We start from the raw sequence: 22141 nt of genomic DNA, 5'->3' as shown, positions 1-22141 counted from the left end.
GAAAATCAGTAAGGATATAGAAGACTAAATAACTATAAATTGACATTCATAAAATATTCCAATGACAGAAGAATATGCATTCAAGTACACATGGTATATTCACCAAGATAAGCTATATGTTGATCATAAATCAGGTTGCAATAATTTTAAAAGACTGAATAAAGTTTACATTGATTTTCTTTTTAAAAATAAAGTTTTTTGAAAGAAGCCTTTTAATAGGCTTAAGGAAGCCTATCTCATACTACTTGATGACAAAATCCAACTAAAAATAATGTCATCAATTGGATTTTAAAAATTAGTATTCTATTTTCTCTTCCAGGTTATTTTACAAAGCAAGTAATATCTCACAATGTATGAAAGAAAGCCTCTCAGTGAGGAAAATTTTTTAAACCAATAAATCAAAAGATAAGTGATCAAAACTCGAATATTCTGAAAACCATTTGTAGGCATTGTGTTCATGTTATATCAAAAGCAATAAATAATAAAAAGTCCTAGAATATTCTTTCAAATAATTAAAATATTTTAAGGAAATTGTGTGAGCCACCTCAAAGAAGAGAAGAGTACTGGTGAGTCAAATTCCTTTCTAATTCAAATGGGAGTTAGGAATATAACTCAAGGTTGTTTTTCATGTTGTACGTGGAGCTCTACAAAAAGTAGTTCTGTTTAGGGTAGATAATCTATCAAAATAAAACTGGCCGAGCTATAACATGAATACATATTAGGCTATGTAGGCATACAGCCTGATTTTTTTTTTACCAATCCAGTGGTGGAATGGTGCTGTTTATGTTTTCTTTAAGTATATATGGTTTGGTTTGGTTTGGTTTGGTTTTGGTTTTAATGGAGAAGGCATCCAGCATTGACATCTAGTCTTGTATTGAGATAGCAAAGAATGTGGAAAGTCTTGGATATCTATGATCAAAGTCAAAAGTATTGAAGAGGTATTGATATGTGGTTATTAAGAAGCCCAGAGAACCAGAAAAAAAAAGAAGAAGGAAAAAAAAAAAAACGCTGGAGGGGTAAAGGAATCAAGACACTGGCACAGAGAGGTTAACGAACGATTTGGGAGCAATGATTAAAGAAAGGCTGAATCAGAGCTCAGAGAACCTAAAAGAACAGATAAGAGAGAGGTTTGTCAATCACTATAGAAGGCAAAGAAAGTAAAAAGTAGGTCAAGAAAATAAACTGTGCAGTTCAAGCCCCATGTCTATAATTTGTATAGAACTAGAGCTCAAAAATAGAAAGTAGGTTCCAGGTATTCAGGGAGGAACCTAGGATGACAGGTGAGAAACTAGACCCAGAGTTACATAAGTGTCAAAGTCAAAAACCCACCTAAAGCAACTACATTTCAGCAAGCAAAACCAAGACAAAATAGATTAGCCAGGACCCTAAAAGGATGAGATCCAACCCTGGAAATGTAAGTATAACTATTGAGCAGATAAGTACACACAGTTGTTACGTACGTGAAGCTTCACCTGGATCCACATATGGGTAGCCTGGTTAATAAGGAAAGGAGCAGCAAGTTGGGCTTTAAGCTGACCTAAGATCCTCTGAAATATGCAACCTTCCCAGAAGCAGAACTAAGACCAGGAAAAACACAGCAATCAGGTGGAGAGGCGCACTTACTAGGAGCAACAATGAGTCAGGAAAGTACTAGACCATTTCTACCACAGAGACCGAGTTTTTCAATGCGATTTAAAGGGACATTAAATTTTATATATCTTTTAAGTGATTCAGCTATTTATAAATATCAATAGTGTTAAAATTCTAATTTCATAAAATGTTGAAACGAGAACTACACCAAAGATTAAAAATCATGGGCTGAAAGTCTAAAACCCCTATGAGTGTAAACTTAAATACATAAAAGGCCATGTAAATTGCTATAACTCTACCATATTAGTAAAAGATAATTATTAAATGGAATATTATTGTCTATTTTCCTCTACAATAAAAGCAGTTAAAAGACTATTGATTATCTCCAGATTTTATGAAGAATTTGTTTTCACAGAAGTCTCCTAATCGAAAATCTCTAGAGAACGAGTGAGCATTGTCATGCCCAACAGCCCATGTGAAGGCAGACAGGGATCAGGCACAACTGTTGAGTACGGTCTACAGTGGAGTGACAGAGGTGGACTGGGTCATTGCCCTCAACTCTGCCTTTGTTATCTCTATAAAGTTGACTTCATTGAGTACTCACACTCCCTGAGCCCAAACAGACAGAGGAATAATGTGCTTAAATTGTTTAACTGCTTTCCCTCCCCTTTCTCATTGCCTTTCTTTTACCCCCAAGACTTCTGGGCTCCTCTCTAGCCTCCCCTTCCCAAGTTCTGAAAAAGTCTCATTTCTGGTCTCGTAGACATTCCCCTGAGGACATAGGTATATCTTGTGAGAGCTTCTCCCAAGAATTGAATCCTGGCCTCATATCTAGGGTTCAGTTCTGCAGTTGGTATAGATTTCTATTTGCTGCTTTCTTAAAGACAAATATTGACCATTGTCTAGAGTGCCTCAGTTGTCCTTCATCAACCAGAAACCTTGCTATTGACTACTGCTTCCTGCACCCATGCACCTCCACTCCATCACTAGTCTTAGCCACTTGATCGGCTACTCGCTAGTCTAATTTAATACCTACAGAACACCCACCAAGCCTCTTTTACAGAGCAGGTCCCTCTAGAATAATTTTGCTTCCACTCTTTCCAAGGCGAGTGTACACACTCTTCACTTACTCTCTTAATAAGGTAACAATATTACATGAAGTAGTTCCTAGTGTCAAGGTCCAAAGCCATGGGCTACATGAAAAGAAAGTTACTAAGACAACCCACTATGATTTCCTGATCTCCCCAGATATGTTTATTAGGAAAACAGAGACTATCAGAGAGGCTGGGAATGATTTTGTCCCCGCTACGAACCGCTGAGAGAGTTATTTCTGAGTGTGCAGAGGACAGCTGAGCTCATTACCAAGTGAAATAGAAACTACCTACAGCTAATGGTAAAACTAATGAATTATGAAGTCACTTCCCCATCATTTCCTTCAGGTATAAAATGAGGAAGTTGGGCTAGGTCACTTCTGAGGCCTCCTTAAGCTCTAAAAATCTATGATCTGTAGACAGTGCCTCCATTTAAATTGACATTTAATGTTAAACATACAAAAACTTATTGACAATAGAATGTACTTTCTGTGAGCGCCAAAATAGAATCAGTATGGCTAAAACATGAGGTTTTAAAGGAACTTAGAAAGCCTATGCTTAAGAATTGAGAAGCCATAACTTAAACTTTATTTGTGCAGTACCCATGAGTTCTGAATAATAAGGCACTTGAATCCACAAAGCATTTGACAAATTCAAATTCATAACCATTTGTTTATCAGCATATTTCCAGATCCCCAAGTACAGTGGAGATTGCAAATGCAGTATTATATAGGAATGCACAATTCATTATCATTCAGGAAATGATACCATGGAATAAGAAATTTTACAAAATGTATTTTGTCATTTTAAAATCTATGGTCATAAAGGCAACTAGGCAATGCCAGTAGGGTGGGAGGAATACAATGCTCCATCTCCCTGGTCATAACCGAATGGCCCCAATTTCCAGTCATTCATGTTTTCAGGAACATGGGTCTCCATTTCAAAATGTCTTAATAGTTATGAATGATTTGTTTTCAGTATAAATACTAATGTGTTTTTCTATCAGATTAGTTCATTATGGAATAATATACATCAATTTCATGCATAATTTGCACTTTTATAGCTGAAACATCAAGAAAAAAACATTATCATTAAATGTTGATTTATGAAGCAAAAAAATTCATTTTTAATTCAAGCCCATGTTTATCAGACCAGCAAGAACTAAGAATTATGCAGAGCTATCACATTGTTCCTGAGGGATCTTCTCCTCCCCATATCAATGTCTATTCCTGCCTGCTGGCTGCTGCTTTCTAGGCAGAATTTCTAGGCATAGAAAGTTGCTCCGTTCCTTGTAAGAACGGAAGTTTCACTCTAAAACAAGGGTCAGCAATCCACGACTAATGTGCTATGTGCACTGCCTGCCTATTCTGCCTGTTCTTAGCTCTAGAACTAAGAATGATTATTACGTTTTTAAATGATTATTACGTTTGTAAAAAGAAAAAAAGAAAAATATTTCAAAACATGTAAAAATTATATGAAATGCAAATTTCAGCATCCAATAAATGAAATTTAAAACACAGCCAGCTTCATGTGTTTACATATTGTCTATGGCTGCTTTCCTGCTATAACATAAAGTCAAAATGTCTCAACGGAAACCATATAGCCCACAAGTTATACTTACTATCTGGTCCTTTAGAGAAAAAGTTTGCTGACCCCTGCCCTAGAACACCTAGGAAATTGCCTTGTGGCCCCAAATTCCATCCTGCAAATGGAAATGTGTTCTGTTTCCCATTCCTAATACAAAGTCAAATTTAAAAGTCAACACTTTCCTTGAACACAGAAGCCCTCTACAAAAACACCTCCGTTTTTCTTTCTAAAACTTCTGCCACAGTTCTTCAGACTCAGTCACTTGCTCAAAAACAGTGTCTCTACTTTTCTCCCTGTTTCCTTCCTTGCAGGGAACTCACCACCTCAATTATCCTATTTAATCCACCTTACTCTTCTCTGTCCCAAAACCCAAACAGATTTCTTCACAGCACTTATTGCAGGGAGAATTTATTTTCTATTTGTCTGTATCTCCCACTAAAAAGTACACTCAGTGAGGCTGGGGTCTATACATATTGTTCACCATGCCCATCATATAGTATTCTTTTAAAAGTATTCAGTGATTGGTGACATCAGCATCAAGGCAGCGTGAGACACTCCCTTTGTCTCTCCCCTTCAGTCTACAACTAGGACAGGACAATCTCCATAACTCAACAAAGGTTCCTCTGCCCAGCACACAAAGACACCAGAGGGACCAACACAACTGCACATCTGAAGGTGGCTGGATTGAAACGTATGAAGGAGGCAGACTGGGGAACAGTGGAGGTGGTGGCCATGATCCCAGCCTCCAGGACCCAGGAGCTGAGCCCACAACCCAGGGAACCTGGTAGCAGCAGGGGAGGTGGAGCACACAACTCTACCTTCACTGCCACAGAGGCACCTGTAGGCACAGGGAACTGGCCAGTAGCAGCCACAGGGCCAACAACCCAGTCCTTTCAGCTGCAGCTGTGCCCATGACTCCAGCCCTGTTGCCTGCAGCTGTGACACCTGAGAATCCCACAATGCCAGACATGGCAGAGGCACCCAGCTCCCTACACACATTTCTCCTCCCCTGCTATGGTGGCAGTAGCCACAACCTCTGCAACCCTGGACATGGTGGAGACCCCCATCATACTGGTGAACCCAGCAACAATACCAGCAACAGCAGCAACACTGGCAGCAGCAGGGCACCAGTGACCCCAGAGGCACAGTGATGATGATGAGGGCACTGGCATAACTTCGGGCAGAAGTGGTAGAGGGTGGAAATACAGCCAGAGGCAGCTCAGGGAAGAGAAACCAAAAACTTGAGCTATAGCACCACCCACTGAAAAACAAAAGAAAATCCTGTAATTACCAAGCTGTTGAATTGTTAGAATCAAAATTTTAAAAGCGTTGCCTAAATAAAAAAATGTGTTAGCTACTTCAAATGTGCCAGCAGAGGAACAAATCATCAAGCACCATGAAAAATCATCGTAACACGGTACAACAAAAAGAAAATGACAATTCTCCAAAATCTAAACTTAAAGTCATGGAAGTTTGTAATCTAACTGATAGAGATTTCAAAATAGCTGTCATGAAGAAACTCAACGAGCTACAAGAAAACTCAGAAAGGCAGTTCAATGAGCTCAGGAATAAAATTAATGAACAGAAGAGATACTTTACCAAAGAGATTGAAACTCTAAAAAAAGAACCAAACAGAAATTCTGGAACTAAAGAACTCAGTAAATGAGATAAATTATGCAATAGAAAGCACTGGAAATAGGGTAGTCCATATGGAAGAGAAAATCAGTGAGCTTCAAGATTGAAATATAGAAATGATTCAGGTAAAAGAGGAGAGAGAATTTTTTTTTAAATGAAGAAAACTACAAGAATTATCCAATTCCAGGAAAGGTAACATAAGGATAATGAGTATCCCAAATGGAAAAGAAAGGGTGAAGGGAGCAGAGAGTTTATTTAAAAATACAATAGCTGAGAACTTCCCAAACCTGGAGAAGGAACTGTATATACAAGTCTGCGAAACTAAGAGAATACCTAATTATCTCAATGTAAAAAGACCTTCTTCAACACACATTATACTTAAACTGTCTAAAGTCAATGACATTGGAGAAATGCAAATCAAAACTGCAGTGAGGTATCACCTCACACCGGTCAGAATGGCCATCATCAGAAAATCTACAAACAATAAATGCTGGAGAGATTGTGGAGAAAAGGGAACCCTCTTGTACTGTTAGTGGGAATGCAAATTGATACAGCCACTATGGAGAACATTATGGAGGTTCCTTTAAAAACTAAAAATAGAACTACCATATGACCCAACAATCCCACTACTGGGCATATACCCTGAGAAAACCATAATTCAAAAAGAGTCAAGTACTACAATGTTCATTGAAGCACTATTTACAGTAGCCAGGACATGGAAGCAACCTAAGTGTCCATCAACAGATGAATGGATAAAGATGATGTGGCACATATATACAATGGAATATTACTCAGCCATAAAAAGAAATAAAATTGAGTCATTGGTAGTGAGGTGGATGGACCTAGAATCTGTCATACAGAGTGAAGTAAGTCAGAAAGAGAAAAACAAATATCGTATATTAATGCATATATGTGGAATCTAGAAAAATGGTACACATGAACCAGTTTGCAAGGCAGAAATAGAGACTGATAGGGATGCACTGAATGATAGGGATTGCACTGAATCTGTAGATTGCTTTGGGTAGTATAGTCATTTTCACAATGTTGATTCTTCCAATCCAAGAACATGGTATATCTCTCCATCTGTTTGTGTCATCTTTGATTTCTTTCATCAGTGTCTTACAGTTTTCTGAGTACAGGTCGTTTACTTCCTTAGGTAGGTTTATTCCTAAGTATTTTATTCTTTTTGTTGCAATGGTGAATGGGATTGTTTCCTTAATTTCTCTTTCTGATCTTTCATTGTTAGTGTATAGGAATGCAAGAGATCTCTGTGCATTAATTTTGTATTCTGCAACTTTACCAAATTCACTGATGAGCTCTAGTAGTTTTCTGGTGGCATCTTTAGGATTTCCATGTATAGTATCATGCCAGCTGCAAACACTGACAGTTTTACTTCTTTTCCAATTTGTATTTCTTTTATTTATTTTTCTTCTCTGATTGCTGTGGCTAGCATTTCCAAAACTATGTTGAATAATAGTGGCGAGAGTGGACATCCTTGTCTTCTTCCTGATCCTAGAAGGAATGCTTTCAGTTTTTCACCATTGAGAATGATGTTTGCTGTGGGTTTGTCATATATGGCCTTTATTATGTTGAGGTAGGTTCCCTCTATGTCCACTTTCTGGAGAATTTTTATCATAAATTGGTGTTGAATTTTGTCAAAAGCTTTTTCTGCATCTATTGCAATGATCATATGGTTTTTATTCTTCAGTTTGTTAATATGGTGTATCACATTGATTGATTTGTGTATATTAAAGAATCCTTGCATCCCTGGGATAAATCCCACTTCGTCATGGTGTATGATCCTTTTAATGTGTTGTTGGATTCTGTTTGCTAGTATTTTGTTGAAGATGTTTGCATCTATATTCATCAATGATATTGGTCTGTAATTTTCTTTTTTTGTAGTATCTTTGTCTGGTTTTGGTATCAGGGTGATGGTGGCCTCATAGAATGAGTTTGGGAGTGTTCCTTCCTCTGTAATTTTTTGGAAGAGTTTGAGAAGGATAGGTGTTAGCTCTTCTCTAAATGTTTGACAGAATTCATCTGTGAAGCCATCTGGTCCTGGACTTTTGTTTGTTGGAAGATTTTTAATCACAGTTTCAATTTCATTACTTGTGATTGGTCTGTTCATATTTTCTATTTCTTCCTGGTTCAGTCTTGGAAGGTTGTGCTTTTCTAAGAATTTGTCCCTTTCTTCCAGGTTATCCATTTTATTGGCATAGAGTTGCTTGTAGTAGTCTCTGATGATGCTTTGTATTTCTGTGGTGTCCATTGTAACTTCTCCTTTTTCATTTCTAATTTTATTGATTTGAGTCCTCTCCTTCTTTTTCTTGATGAGTCTGGCTAAGGGTTTATCAATTTTGTTTAATCATCTCAAAAAACCAGCTTTTAGTTTCATTGATCTTTGCTATTGTTTTCTTTGTTTCTATTTCATTTATTTGTGCTCTGATCTTTATGATTTCTTTCCTTCTACTAACTTTGGGTTTTGTTTGTTCTTCTTTCTCTAGTTCCTTTAGGTGTAAGGTTAGATTGTTTATTTGAGATTTTTCTTGTTTCTTGAGGTAGAACTGTATTGCTATAAACTTCCCTCTTAGAACTGCTTTTGCTGCACCCCATAGGCTTTGGATCATCGTGTTTTCATTGTCATTTGTCTCTAGGAATTTTTTGATTTCCTCTTTGATACCTTCAGTGATCTCTTGGTTATTTAGTAATGTACTGTTCAGCCTCAATGTGTTTGTGTATTTTACATTTTTTTCCCTGTAACTGATTTCTAATTTCAGAGCATTGTGGTCGGAAAAGATGCTTGATATGATTTCAATTTTCTTAAATTTACTGAGGCTTGATTTGTGACCTAAGATGTGACCTATCCTGGAGAATGCTCTGTGTGCACTTGAGAAGAAAGTGTAATCTGCTGTTTTCGGATGGAATGTCCTATAAATATCAATAAAATCTATCTGGTCTATTGTGTCATTTAAAGCTCATGTTTCCTTATTAATTTTGTCTTGATGATTGGTGTGAGTTGTTAAAGTCCCCCACTATTACTGTGTTACTGTCGACTTCCTCTTTTACAGCTGTTAACATTTGCCTTATGTATTGGGGTGCTCCTATGTTGGGTGCATATATATTTATAATTGTTATATCTTCTTCTTGGATTGATCCCTTGATCATTATGTAGTGTCCTTCCTTGTCTCTTGTAACATTCTTTATTTTAAAGTCTATTTTATCAGATATGAGTATTGCTACTCCAGCTTTCTTTTGATTTCCATTTGCATGGAATATGTTTTTCCATCCCCTCACTTTCAGTCTGTCTGTGTCCCTAGGTCTGAAGTGGGTCTCTTGTAGACAGCATATGTACAGGTCTTGTTTTTGTATCCATTCAGCCAGCCTGTGTCTTTTGGTTGGAGCATTTAATCCATTCACATTTAAGGTAATTATCGATATGTATGTTTCTATTACCATTTTCTTAATTGTTTTGGGTTTGTTTTTGTAGGTCTTTTTCTTCTCTTGTGTTTCCGACTTAGAGAAGTTCCTTTAGCATTTGTTGTAAAGCTGGTTTGGTGGTGCTGAATTCTCTTAGCTTTTCCTTGTCTGTAAAGCTTTTGATTTCTCCATTGAATCAGAATGAGATCCTTGTAGAGTAATCTTGGTTTTAAGTTCTTCCCTTTCATCACTTTAAGTATATCATGCCACTCCCTTCTGGCTTGTGGAGTCTGCTGAGAAATCAACCTTATGTTAACCTTATGGGAGTTCCCTTGTATGTTATTTGTCATTTTGTCTTGTTGCTTTTAATGATTTTTCTTTGCCTTTAATTTTTATCAATTTGATTATTATGTGTCTCGGCATGTTTCTCCTTGGGTTTATCCTGCCTGGGACTCTGCACTTCCTGGACTTGCATGACTATTTCCTTTCCCATGTTAGGGAAGTTTGCAACTATAATCTCTTCAAATATTTTCTCTAGTCCTTTCTCTCTCTCTTCTCCTTCTGGGACCCCTATAATGTGAATGTTGGTGCGTTTACTGTTGTCCCAGAGGTCTCTTAGGCTGTCTTCATTTCTTTTCATTCTTTTTTCTTTATTCTGTTCCATGGCAGTGAATTCCACCATTCTGTCTTCCAGGTCATTTATCCGTTCTTCTGCCTCAGTTATTCTGCTATTGATTCCTTCTAGTGTATTTTTCACATCAGTTATTGTATTGTTCATCTCTGTTTGTTTGTTCTTTAATTCTTCCAGGTGTTTGTTAAACATTTCTTGCATCTTCTCGATCTTTGCCTCCATTCTTTCTCCGAGGTCCTGGATCATCTTCACTATCATTATTCTGAATTCTTTTTCTGGAATGTTGCCTATCTCCACTTCATTTAGTTGTTTTTATGGGGTTTTATCTTGTTCCTTCATCTGGTACATAGTCCTCTGCCTTTTCAGTTTGTTTATCTTTCTGTGTATGTAGTTTTCATTCCACAGGCTGTAGGATTGTAGTTCTTCTTGCTTCTGCTGTGTGCCCTCTGGAAGTCAGAAGTCTTTAACCAAGGTGTCAGTAGGGACACACTCCTTCTAGATCCTCTATTGGAGATTCTGTTCCTGCCTCTTCCAGCTTCTGGTGGCTTTTGACATTCCTTAGCTTGTGGCTGCATCACTTCAAACTCTGTTTCTGTCTTCATGGTCTCCTCTTCGGTGTGTCTGTCTTTTATCTTCTGTCTCACATAAGGGCACTTGTCTTTGGATTTAGGACCCATCAGGTTAATCTAGGACGGTCTCATCTCAAGATCCTTAACCTAATTACATCTACAAAGATCCTTTTTGCAAATGAGGTCCCAGTCAAAGGTTCTAAGACTTAGGACTTGACATATCTTTTGGGGGATTACTATGCAACTCACTACACTTAGCATCTAGATAGTAGTGCATTTATTATTTCATTAAGTCCTGACAGTTACTGTCATTTCTCAGATTTAAAAAACTTTAATAAATAAAGTGGAAAAACTAGCATTTGAAATTCAGTCTGTCAGGATTTAAGACTATGCACCTAACCTGACATTTTATTGCCTACAAAGCAGACAGGGCCACTTTCTGAACTGCCCAACCTTGCAGGCTGAATATACCAGAGTCCTGAGCCACCACTAAATCCCTTGTTTCCCTTTACCTGCTTACATAGCATATGGTCCACCTGGAGTGCAAAAATAGAAGCTATTTCACAATTCCCAATTATGTTCTAATCTAACACTATTAGCCACCTTCTCTAAAATTAAGTTCCTGTTTCTCTTAGTAGATTTTGCTTGATGCTTCAGAGTGTTCATGGCAAATTAACTCACTGCATATCCACCACTGATAAACAGTGTGTATAAGAAATTCTAAAGAGTTTTTTTATCTTTACTCTAGCAATCTTATAAAAGTATGGATTACTTTTTTCTTATTGGGATGTAAATGACACTGGAGCATCTCAAATGGAGACATGGAAGTAGGACATAATGAAGGAATTCTCTGGCCACTTTGAATTAGACATGCCAATGACCCTCTAGTGGATATAAACTGTGTGAATTTCTCCATCCCCCTACAAATCATGTAGCTCAAAATTTACATAAAGTTAGTCCCTTGTGAAAATCACCCTCCTAGTGACATGAGAGAATAAATGTACTTCCATAAGTAAACAATCTGCTCCTTTCTGCAGCTGGATCAGAACTCTTATACATCATGCCAACTCAAGGGGAAAATACAGTCAAGGAAATGGTAGGGTCAAAAGCCAACCACCTGGAAATTTATGTCAGTTTTTATGCTTAGGCTCCTTCACCATGAACAAATATCACACTTTAATACCACTGCACAACAAAGGAAAACCTTTGACTTGTGGGCTTGTGGAAAAAGCAGAATAAAAAAGCAGCATTCATGTGAGAGTCAGAACCCATCCTGCACTTTGGTGAAGAATAAAAAGGCTTTTGTGCTATGCCCTTTACCTCCGCTGGAGCTGGGACTCAGGCTGACTCTATGGACAGCGAACAGACAACGACTGGGCAATTTCTGCTTACCTGATTGTTTCATAATTTTTATATCATTTAATCCTCACAACTAACCTTGAAAGTAGGCAAAATGCCCTCATTTTAGAATTGAGGAAATTAAAACTTAGAAAACCTAATGACTTACCAAAGGTCAGGCAGTTAATTAGCAGCAATGTCAGGTAAGCCAGAGATTCCCAAAAGCCAAGCTTACCTGTATCAATGTTTTTTTTTATGCTCCTGCCAGTATATCTAAATATATGCTTTTAAAATAATGACATGCTAAATCTTGCAATCAAGTTATTATAGTATTCTGATAAGTCTGTCAGTGACATGCTGTTTCGCTCAAGACGACCAGGATATGAAATTGTCTCCTCCTATTATGCCCAGCCAGCATACTGACTGTCAAATACCCGCTGCTGTGATCTGTTTATCAAGGTCAGCTGCTTGATTGCTATGAATAATTGGATGCCATTAATAATGGTCAGCTACAGGATATAGGAAGGTGTTCAAGTGTGGTAATTGTATTTTGAATTCCAGCAGATTATTTCCTAGGGAGTAGGAAGACAACCACTATGTGGGATACAGTTTCTCTAAGTACAATAGAGATAATTGCTTCCCTAAAAGTGAAGGGAACAGTCCAAGGGCTCCCTTAATAATATGTGTGACTAACTTTATAAAGAAACATGGAGGTCAAGGATTTGCAAGATATGGCTAATACTGGAAAGCCTGACCATTACTAAATGTCTTCAGTAGTTAACTTTCTCATTCCCTTGTTCAGATTAACACTTGAGCTTTATGTGTTGGGGGGTGGGGATCACTAAGTTTGGAAACACCAATGAGGTCAGATCATTGGCTAATTAGTAAATTTAACCCAGTTGATATTCATCTGAAAAGGCCAAGCATAAATCTTTTGTTTTTTAACATATTAAGAGCTGTAAATACTGCAGAATAATTATATGGAACATTATTACCTTTTTTTTTTAATCCCTGTCAAAGAATGAAGGATTTTTAAAATATCGTCCAGAACATAATAATAAAAATGAGAAACTAAAGAGATTAGGAAAAGGCACATTTTATAGTCATGTGAAAATGATAAACTGAAAATGATTTTAGAGGATGATAAAAGACTAGGGTTTTGAAAAAAAAAAAGACTAGGGTTTGGGTAGTAAGTAGACTAAAGAGCAAAAAAATCATAGAAAAATATAATAATTCAATAGCAACAAGGTATGCTTTATTTCAATACCCATAAGCTATCAGTTCCAGACTTGAATATGGAAACTATTTCTTAAATTGACCAGCAAAGTGAGAGAACAAAATTAAAATTAAAACGTACCATAGCAGGGCTTCCCTGGTGGCGCAGTGGTTGAGAATCTGCCTGCCAATGCAGGGGGCACGGGTTCCAGCCCTGGTCTGGGAAGATCCCACATGCCACGGAGCAACTAGGCCCATGAGCCACAACTACTGAGCCTGCGCATCTGGAGCCTGTGCTCCGCAACAAGAGAGGCCACGATAGTGAGAGGCCCGTGCACCGCGATGAAGAGTGGCCCCCGCTTGCCACAACTAGAGAAAGCCCTCGCACAGAAACGAAGACCCAACACAGCCAAAAATTTTAAAAAATTAAAAAAAATAAAAAGATAAGCTTCTCTAATGTAAGCGTTAGGAGAGCAAAAACCTCTGTTTAAAAAAACAAAACAAAACAAAAGTACCATAGCAGAGGTATAAGTAAAGAAAACATAGATAGGAGTATGGAATCATGATACAACTGATTGAAACAATATTCAGCACATACTGCAATCCTTGTCAACTTTTCCATTATTTGGCTCTACTAGGAGTTGGGCCATTTTGACCATTTATTTTCAAGGATATTATTCAGTGTTTAGGTCAACTCTGAAATGAAAGACAAACAAATGGATCACAGACATAATATAAAAGCTAAAACTATAAAACTCTCATAAGAAAACATAAAGAGTAAGTCCTCATGACCTTGGGTTAGGCAATGGTTTCTTAGATATGACACCAAAAGGTGGGTAACAAAAGAAAAAACATAGAAATTGACTACCTCAAAATTAAAACTTTTCACTGCAAATGATACCATCAAGAAAGTGTAAAGACAATTCAGAATGGGAGAAAACCTTTGCAAATCATATATGTGATAGAGGATTTTTATCTCAGTACAAACAGTCAAAAAGCAGAAACAACCTAAATGGCCATCAACTGATGAATGGATAAAATGTGATATAACTATGCAAAGGAACATTATTCAGCCATAAAAAGGAATGTAGCACTGACACATACTACAATATGTTTAACACTTGAAAACATTATGATATGTGAAAGAAACCAGTCACAAAAGGCCATATATTGTACAAATCAATTTACAAGAAATGCCCAGAATAAGAAAATGTATAGAGACAGTAGATTAGGGGTTGTTTAGGGCTGGGGGAAGAAGACAGAAGGGAAATGGGGATTTAATGTTAATAGGCATAGGGTTTCTTTTGGGGGCCAGGGAGGATGAAAGTGTTCTAAAATTAGATTATGGTGGTGGTTGCACAATGCTATGAATATACTAAGAAACATTAATTTGAAACTGTAAATGGGTGAATTGTAGGCATGTAAATTATGTCTCAATAAATTCAAAGCTGTTTTAAAAAACAATCAAAACAAAGAAAAATATCAATAGGTATAAGCTATTTCCCTAGTGACAAAATTACTTTATTTTTAGACTAGAGGTCCAGAAAGAGAAGCAACTTACCCAAGGTCCCATATTGAGCCAGTAGCTAAGCAGGATCCCTAAGATTTCTGCTTCAAAGATTCCCTAGACCTCAGTGCCATCAGAAAATTTCTTACCATTTATGTTCTATTTTTGGTGGGTCGGAGGGAGGGTCTTTTCCTCTCAATAACAGTAGCCTTACTAGCTGATTCATTTACCCAGAGGCATTTCCATCAGCTGATATAAACTGAGGACACTATAACCTACAGGAAGGGGGCAATATCAACCTAACAGGAGTCTACTTTCCTACACAATAGTAAAGAACTGCTAAAGAGTCCCCAAACCTGGGCAAGGTCTAAACAGTTCCCTGAAAGGAGCATCAGATGGAAGCTTGCAAGGTTTTTAGGCATGAGAATATTATATAAAAAGATAATGATCAGTTTCTAGAAATGAGGACCCAGAACCCAGATTTCTCAGTCCTTAAATATGCCTCACAGCCTAAGCAAGAGACTGAAACCAGAGTACAGAGGGTCAACTCTTTGACCTTTGCTCTTAAGTTAAAGCCTTTTCCCTGTAGAGAACATCCATTGCTTTCAAGAGCCACCTTTAAGCCCACACAAGGCTAAGGCAGCAAAAAAGGAAGATCCTCATCTCAGTTGCAATATTTCCAGAACCTTCAAGCATCTTATATTACAAACAGAAGATTGAGAAAATGCCTGGGATACCAGTGGTTTCCTCATTTGCACAATGAAGAAAGTGAATATCAACTACTTAGAGAACTCAGTGAAAATGTGGTACAAACCCAAGTAAGAAAGAGTAGCAGAGATACCTGTATCTGGGTGTCTGTGTGTGTGTGCCTGAGCATACCAGGGAGGGAGGGTGGTGAAGGGGATCAGGGAGAGGTAAGGCCGAACGTCAGGGCCTGAGAACATTTTGAAAGTTTTCTAGAATAGTTCAGAGATGATACAGAAGTTCCTTATGCTTGAAAAGGAAACATACAAGAGGTGGAAGAGTGGAAAGTGTGTCTTTGTTCTCACTACTGTACTCCAGGCTTAAAACGAAATTTAATCATTACAGAAAATTCAGGATTTTTTTTTTTTGTTCCTATGCTAGTTCTTTTATTTGTAATAAATTTGCAATTTTCAAGTTTCTATTGTACTTGTTTTCTTTTCCTTCTACTTGAATTATTTTTATTTCTTTTCATAAGATAAAAATGTATCTTGAAGAGAACACTCTATCTTGAGATAGAGAAATTAACCAGTAACATTTCCCTGCCAATTTTTCAACCACAACAAATTCACCTGCATGTGAGGAGAAAAGGTGAGAGAGGATATTGATAGTATACAGAGCTCAATGTTTTATTCATCTCTCTAGAAAGCTGTGGATATTAACCAATTACCCTATACTATGCATCTGTAGGATAAAGAGGAGTAATCCAGCTGTCCCCCACTTTAAGAAAAAGTAAAATTGATTTATAAAAATCAAAATTTGTCAAAAGTATAAATATGAAATGAATCAGAAAGCATATTCATAGAAGGATTCAAGATAAAGTAACAGTTTTTAAAAGAATGCTCTTGTAGTACATTTGAAATACGACTTCATTTATAAAACCTGAATTACTCTTTCACCAAAACCCATTATTAAAAATTCCAAATTTATAAAGGCAGGTGCATTAGGGGGTTAGTTGTTAAATTCATAAAAAGTTTTCTTTAAAGAGCATGCCACCTCCACATCCTACCTCCATGTACTAGAAATATGATTTGATTTGCCAGCAATTGATTAAATGCAAATTTAGGGAAACACAGCCATTGTTAGAGCTAAATATGCCTATATTTGGCTGTTTCTGTGGGCAAATAGAAAAACTGAATATCTGAGTAATTAAATAGTCATTCTCAGATTAAAGCTTATAATTAGGTTCTCCTAGTCTCTTATCTATGAAGTATCTGTCTGTCTACAATACTAATACACAGATAGATATAAATTACTCATGCCAATGCAAGAAGCAGAGAAACATAACACCAAATAATGGATAGTTCTAAAATTATTTCATCTTAGTTTTGGCTATATTTTATTTGCTTTAACAACACAAAGATAGGCATTAGAAATCTAATTTCTCATGCACATAAACTGAAGTTCAGTAATATTAAGCAGAATGTCTATGAGAAGTAGATTCAGGAATTAGAACCCCAACACATGCTATAATCTGAGGGGAAGTCTTGAGAAAATATGGAGGCTGACAAAAGGCAAGTCCTCTGATTTCAAAATGAAATAAAAGATTTTAGAGGTAGGTACCATATACTGATACTTTTCAAATAAATCAATTTCACTTTTTAAAAACTTTTTTATTTATTGAAGTAACATTGGTTTTCAATATTATATAAGTCTCATGTGTACAACATTATATTTCGACTTCTGTATATACTATACCATGCTCACCACCAAAAGTAGTTTCCATCTGTCACCATACAGTTGACCCCCTTTAGCCATTTTGCCCTCCCCCAACTTCCCCTCTGGTATCCACTAATCTGTTCTCTGTATCGAACAAATATCATTTTTAAATGGAACCTCAAAAAGAATCTGTACTTTCAGCATTCCTTTGATTGGCCTGGGACTGACTTTTACAAGGAATAAAGATGAATTCATTGGCCAGCTTGCATTTGTGCTTTTAGAGGCAAAACACGAAAATAGACTTGCTCTGTTTGGTCTAAAAGGTCCCAACTACTGTGTAGCCCCCTAGGAGATCATGGCCTTGGTGTTTAGAAATTTGTGCAAGCATCATCATCTCCCAAAACAAACTTTAAAAAACCAATTCAAGATAAGAAATGAATACCATAAACTCTGTTAAGATGGATTATCAGAAGTCCAGAGAACTTGAGCCTTGTGGCAATAAGGCTGAATGTTCACCAACAAGAAAGCAATGTAACCAATTTAAAACTGAGTATATGGCCATATTCTAGATAATTCCAAGGCAGACAAAACACTGAGCTTCATATAAGATTCTAATCTTGACTAAGATTTTTATCTTATTAATGCACTCCCTGTCTAATAATCAAGTCTGACAAGGCCAGGTAAAAGGGAATATATTTCTTGACAAAATAGGAGCATGGGACTAAATAACACAAGGGAATAAAATTGCTTCTAACAATCTATTTAAAGATTCCATTAAGTAATTCTGGTTCATTTTGAAACTTGATAATGGAGCTACATGTGAGTTCCACGTGAATATGGAATGATTAAAAACAATGCTCTCAGACAATGGTATTAAAGCTGGTCATGTTTGTGGAAAACAGATAAGGGACCTTTGGTGAAGCCAAACCGCTGAAACTGAATACACATATTGGGTATTCTATGAGAGGGAGGCTATGGTTGAATGGAGATTTAAAAAACAAAACAGTGCTATGAATACAGACAGCCATGCATGTAATTTTTGTCAAGACAAATTGGCTAATTAAAGTTGTTAGATATTGTGATAATACAAAAGGGAAACTGGTGAGAAAATTCACTAAGCTCAAATGAATAATAAAACTGGAAATGAACAAAGATTATAACATCACTTCAAAAAATGGAGCTAATAATAATGCTCTTTGTATCCATAGCACCCTTTATTTTAGCAGTTCAGAGCATTTCACAGAATCACTGAATCATGACTTCTACGGTTGAAAGTGACCAAAAAGATAATCTAGTCCAAACACATATCCAGGCTTCTGTCTCTTCTATGATGTCTCCCACACACAATCATACAACCTATTTGAACTCTCCAGGAATCTCATTTCCTCCTGAGTACACCATCTCAGATCCATACAACAAAAAAAAAAATCCAGAATATTTGTATTTGTCATTTTCTTTGCATTGAAGCATACAGCAATTTTTCTCATTAGGCAGAGCTGTAAGTTGGTAGGGCAAGAAGACAGGAGAACAAGAGTGAACTACAAAATTTTGTAAGATAGAAAATATGTAATAGGTAACTGACTTTGCAGATCTTAGAAAGTTTGGAGAAGGTCTATTTAGATAATAGAGGATTGAGAGCCAAAAGAAAGGAAGACTGTTCTCACCTCAGGAGCCTGGAAAGACTCAGAAATTGTAATACCTCTGAGAGCGGGGTACAGACTGTGGTTATAAACCTGGTGGGGGTGATTAGGACTCTGTGTAAGGAGAAGCCAAACCTCCAGAACCATCTCACCCTCCCATCCCGTACACCTAAACAATGGTGGCACATGGCAGAAGATTCATGTGTTCAAAATTGTACTGAATGCCTACTATGTGCCAAGCATTGGTCTAAGAACTGTGGCTATGGCATCAAACAAAATACAAAAATCTCTGCCCTCATAGAGCTTATATTCTAGATATAGGCAGCAAAAATAAATAACGGAATATCAGATGGAGATAAATGACAGGGGGAAAAAAATCAAGCAGAGAGGATGGGGGGCAAAGGGGAAGGAGATCATTTTAAATAGGGTGGTCAGGAAAGGCTTTCCTGAGGGTGACAACTGAGCAGAGATCTGAGCAAGGTGAGGTGACTATCTGGGGAAAGTTTTAGGCAGTGGAAAGAGCAAATTCAAAGATCTGAAGAGGGAATGTCCTCATGGACAGAGCGGGGAGACATTCTCCATGAGGAGACTAAGTTGATTCTGGTAGAATGAGTGGGGTGGGGAATGATAGGAAACTGGGTCTAGAGTTAATGAAGGGGCAGAAGGGGGAAAAACAGGTTGAGCAGAAGGATTGCCAGAGCAAAGGCCCTGAAAGATAATTTAGCTGGAGAACAGTGAAAAAGGGACAGAGGAGGAGAGGACGAGGTCTGAGGGAAGGCCAAACCTAGAGCACAGAAGGCCTCCTCCATCTTAGATGAGGTTGATTTTACTCTGCTTGCCATGAGTAACTATTGGCAGACTGTAACAGAATCTGCTCTGGAGTCCTTTCTGTAACCCCTTAGAGCAGCTCCTGTAATAAAATGTTCTCTTTAAGCTCCAGGACCCATAATATTGATCAGTCTTGGCTTTTGAGACCTAGACTCCGTGCCTTCAACTTGAGCCCCCCTGTCTGCAGTCCCTCTGTGAGGCCATCATTCCTCTGTGCAGTGAGACAGTGGGAAGGTGCTCTGACATCCTAGGCAGGAAATGGATCACTCATTCTGGCCATACCCGCGTACTTCCCATGTAGCATCGTTAAACATCTCCCAAAATGAGTATCTGTTGTTCATGTCTAATATTATGTGGGTTACAATGGCCTGATGTTTACAAATGAAAACTAGCCCAGAGCAAGAATCATCCCAATAGACAGAAAGTCAATTTTATTTCTTCTAAATTACCTTGATGTGTGAATAAATGTTCTTCTGGTTTGGGATGCTGCCATTGGAACCACCCTGGTGCCATTATGATGCACATGTGCAAATTATTTCAGCTCACAGTGACCCTGCAGGTGGTCTCTTCTAAGGCTAGGACTATGGGTCAATGGGGAAGCAGGTCAGTTCCAGAAGACTATATGGATTCTGAGCCTTAATGCAGGTGATTCTGATAATGTCCAGTTCTGTACTGATTACCCCAGCATACCCTCAGAATACATAAAGCTCTAGGCTTCATTAAAATTATCCTGTTTCCTCAGGGATGTTTTAAACTCTATGAAAAGAACCCAGAATCAGAGTACATCCTACCAATTTGGGGATGGGTAGGCTGGCCACTTAATCTCTCTACTTCAGGGACCAACTAGAGCAGAGATTCTTAACTCTTAACCCAAGACCAGTGAACAGAAAATAGGAGGTCTGTGACCTTGAATGGTTAAAAAAATTAAATCTTTATTTTTACTAACATCTGACTGAAATTTAGCATGGTTTAAATTATGAATAAGCAAAAAAAAAAAATCAATAAAATCAATGATACTTGTGACTTTATAACCAATAGAAATCATAAATATTTTCATATTATATTGCAAATGATCCAGATATCTCAAAATAGGTTCATACCACTTCAAAATAATGGAAATTATCAGATGTATCACTAGATCTCATTATTTAATATATTAATTAAAAAAGCACATATATTGCTGTACCACATTTGTTATTTAATATGTGAATAGCATATTTCATTATTAATAGGTTCCATTGTAGTCCTATGGATTTCTATTTATACTTCACCTGCCCTGCAAGGTGACTTGGTACATAGGGGCACATGGTACCGAAAGAAGAAGAGGAAGAAGGAGTAAGAGGAGAAAAAAAGACAGAGAGGCTCCAAGACTATCTTCAGGGCTGATGTACTTTGGGGGTATGTTGTCCAGGTTCATATATGCTCCTGCAGGAGAAAGAAGGGCACTCAGATGCTTACAATGATGCTCCTCATAAAATAGCACTTGATTAATGCTGTGCTGCTACCAAGAACCAGAGATCCCTTCTAGAAGTCTGTGCTAGCACATGCAGCCTACTTCCAGAGAAGAGTTGGGCTCTCAGCATTATGACAAATCAGTGAACAAGCACAAATGAGCATATCCTGTCACTCTCCCCTACCCCTGTCATCATGCATTCCAGTGTTTGTTTGCTATTTCATCACATTAAATTAGAATTATCTCTTCTATGCCCTCAAAACCTCCTACCATCTACAGCATAGCTTGACTGACTCTCACTTTTCTTTTTTTCATCCTGTCCCCATTACTCCTTTGATCTCCCTGGTTTTCCTGTCTTGTACCTCTGCTTTCTTATTCTCCTTGCTCACCCATGGGTGATGCTGATAGCCATCAGCAGCTCTTTGGGAGCCTACCACATTAACAGCTACAGACGTCCCCAAACCACACCAGCTGTCCCACAACAGGTCAGCTGGTCATCGAAACACAAAGACCAGAACAGATGAGTACCAGCAGGTGAAGGCGACAGAGCCCCTTCTCCAAGAGCAGCCTTCTGTGGGTGAGTCTGGCTCACAACAGCTACCTCAGGCAAGCAGCAAATATCTGCTAGCCTCCCATTCATCTGCCAGGTTCCGATTTCCCACCCATTGTCGCTTTTGAATTCTGATAACTGGGGGAGTTTATAAGCAGACAGTGAAATCAGTGCCCAGAAAATATAATTGGAACAGGCTGAATTTGCATGAAAGAAAGAGCACCTATTGACAGAAAATGCAGAATGCCTTTTTCACTAGAAGGAAAGAGAGAAGGGTAGACAGAAGGAGGGAAGGAAAAGAGTCAGTAAGAAAGGAAGCTGTATATCACTTCTCATGAGAACATCATCCAGATTATCTGAACAGTGGAGAAACAGAGGGGAAATGACAAACAAGTGGCCAAGCTTCTTGACACACTAGATATGAGTTTACTACAAGCAAAGCTTAAATAGATCCTTATTAATATAAATAGTCTAATTTTCTGTATTAATATAAATAATCTAATTAATATAAATAGTACAGCAATTCTTCAAAAACTGATTTTAAATTGATCACTCCACAGACTACATTGCTCCCTTCTGCCTCACAGGAAGATGCTCATGAGAAGCATCTTTCTGAGAAGAGACACAAAATTACAATCATTGAAAGTGGTATGTACACTGCAAAATTATTATTTGCCAGTGCCAATCAGA

This window comes from Eubalaena glacialis, chromosome 14 (genome assembly GCF_028564815.1).
Source record: "Eubalaena glacialis isolate mEubGla1 chromosome 14, mEubGla1.1.hap2.+ XY, whole genome shotgun sequence".
Taxonomy (NCBI): domain Eukaryota; kingdom Metazoa; phylum Chordata; class Mammalia; order Artiodactyla; family Balaenidae; genus Eubalaena; species Eubalaena glacialis.
Note: the sequence above shows the minus strand (reverse complement) of the source record.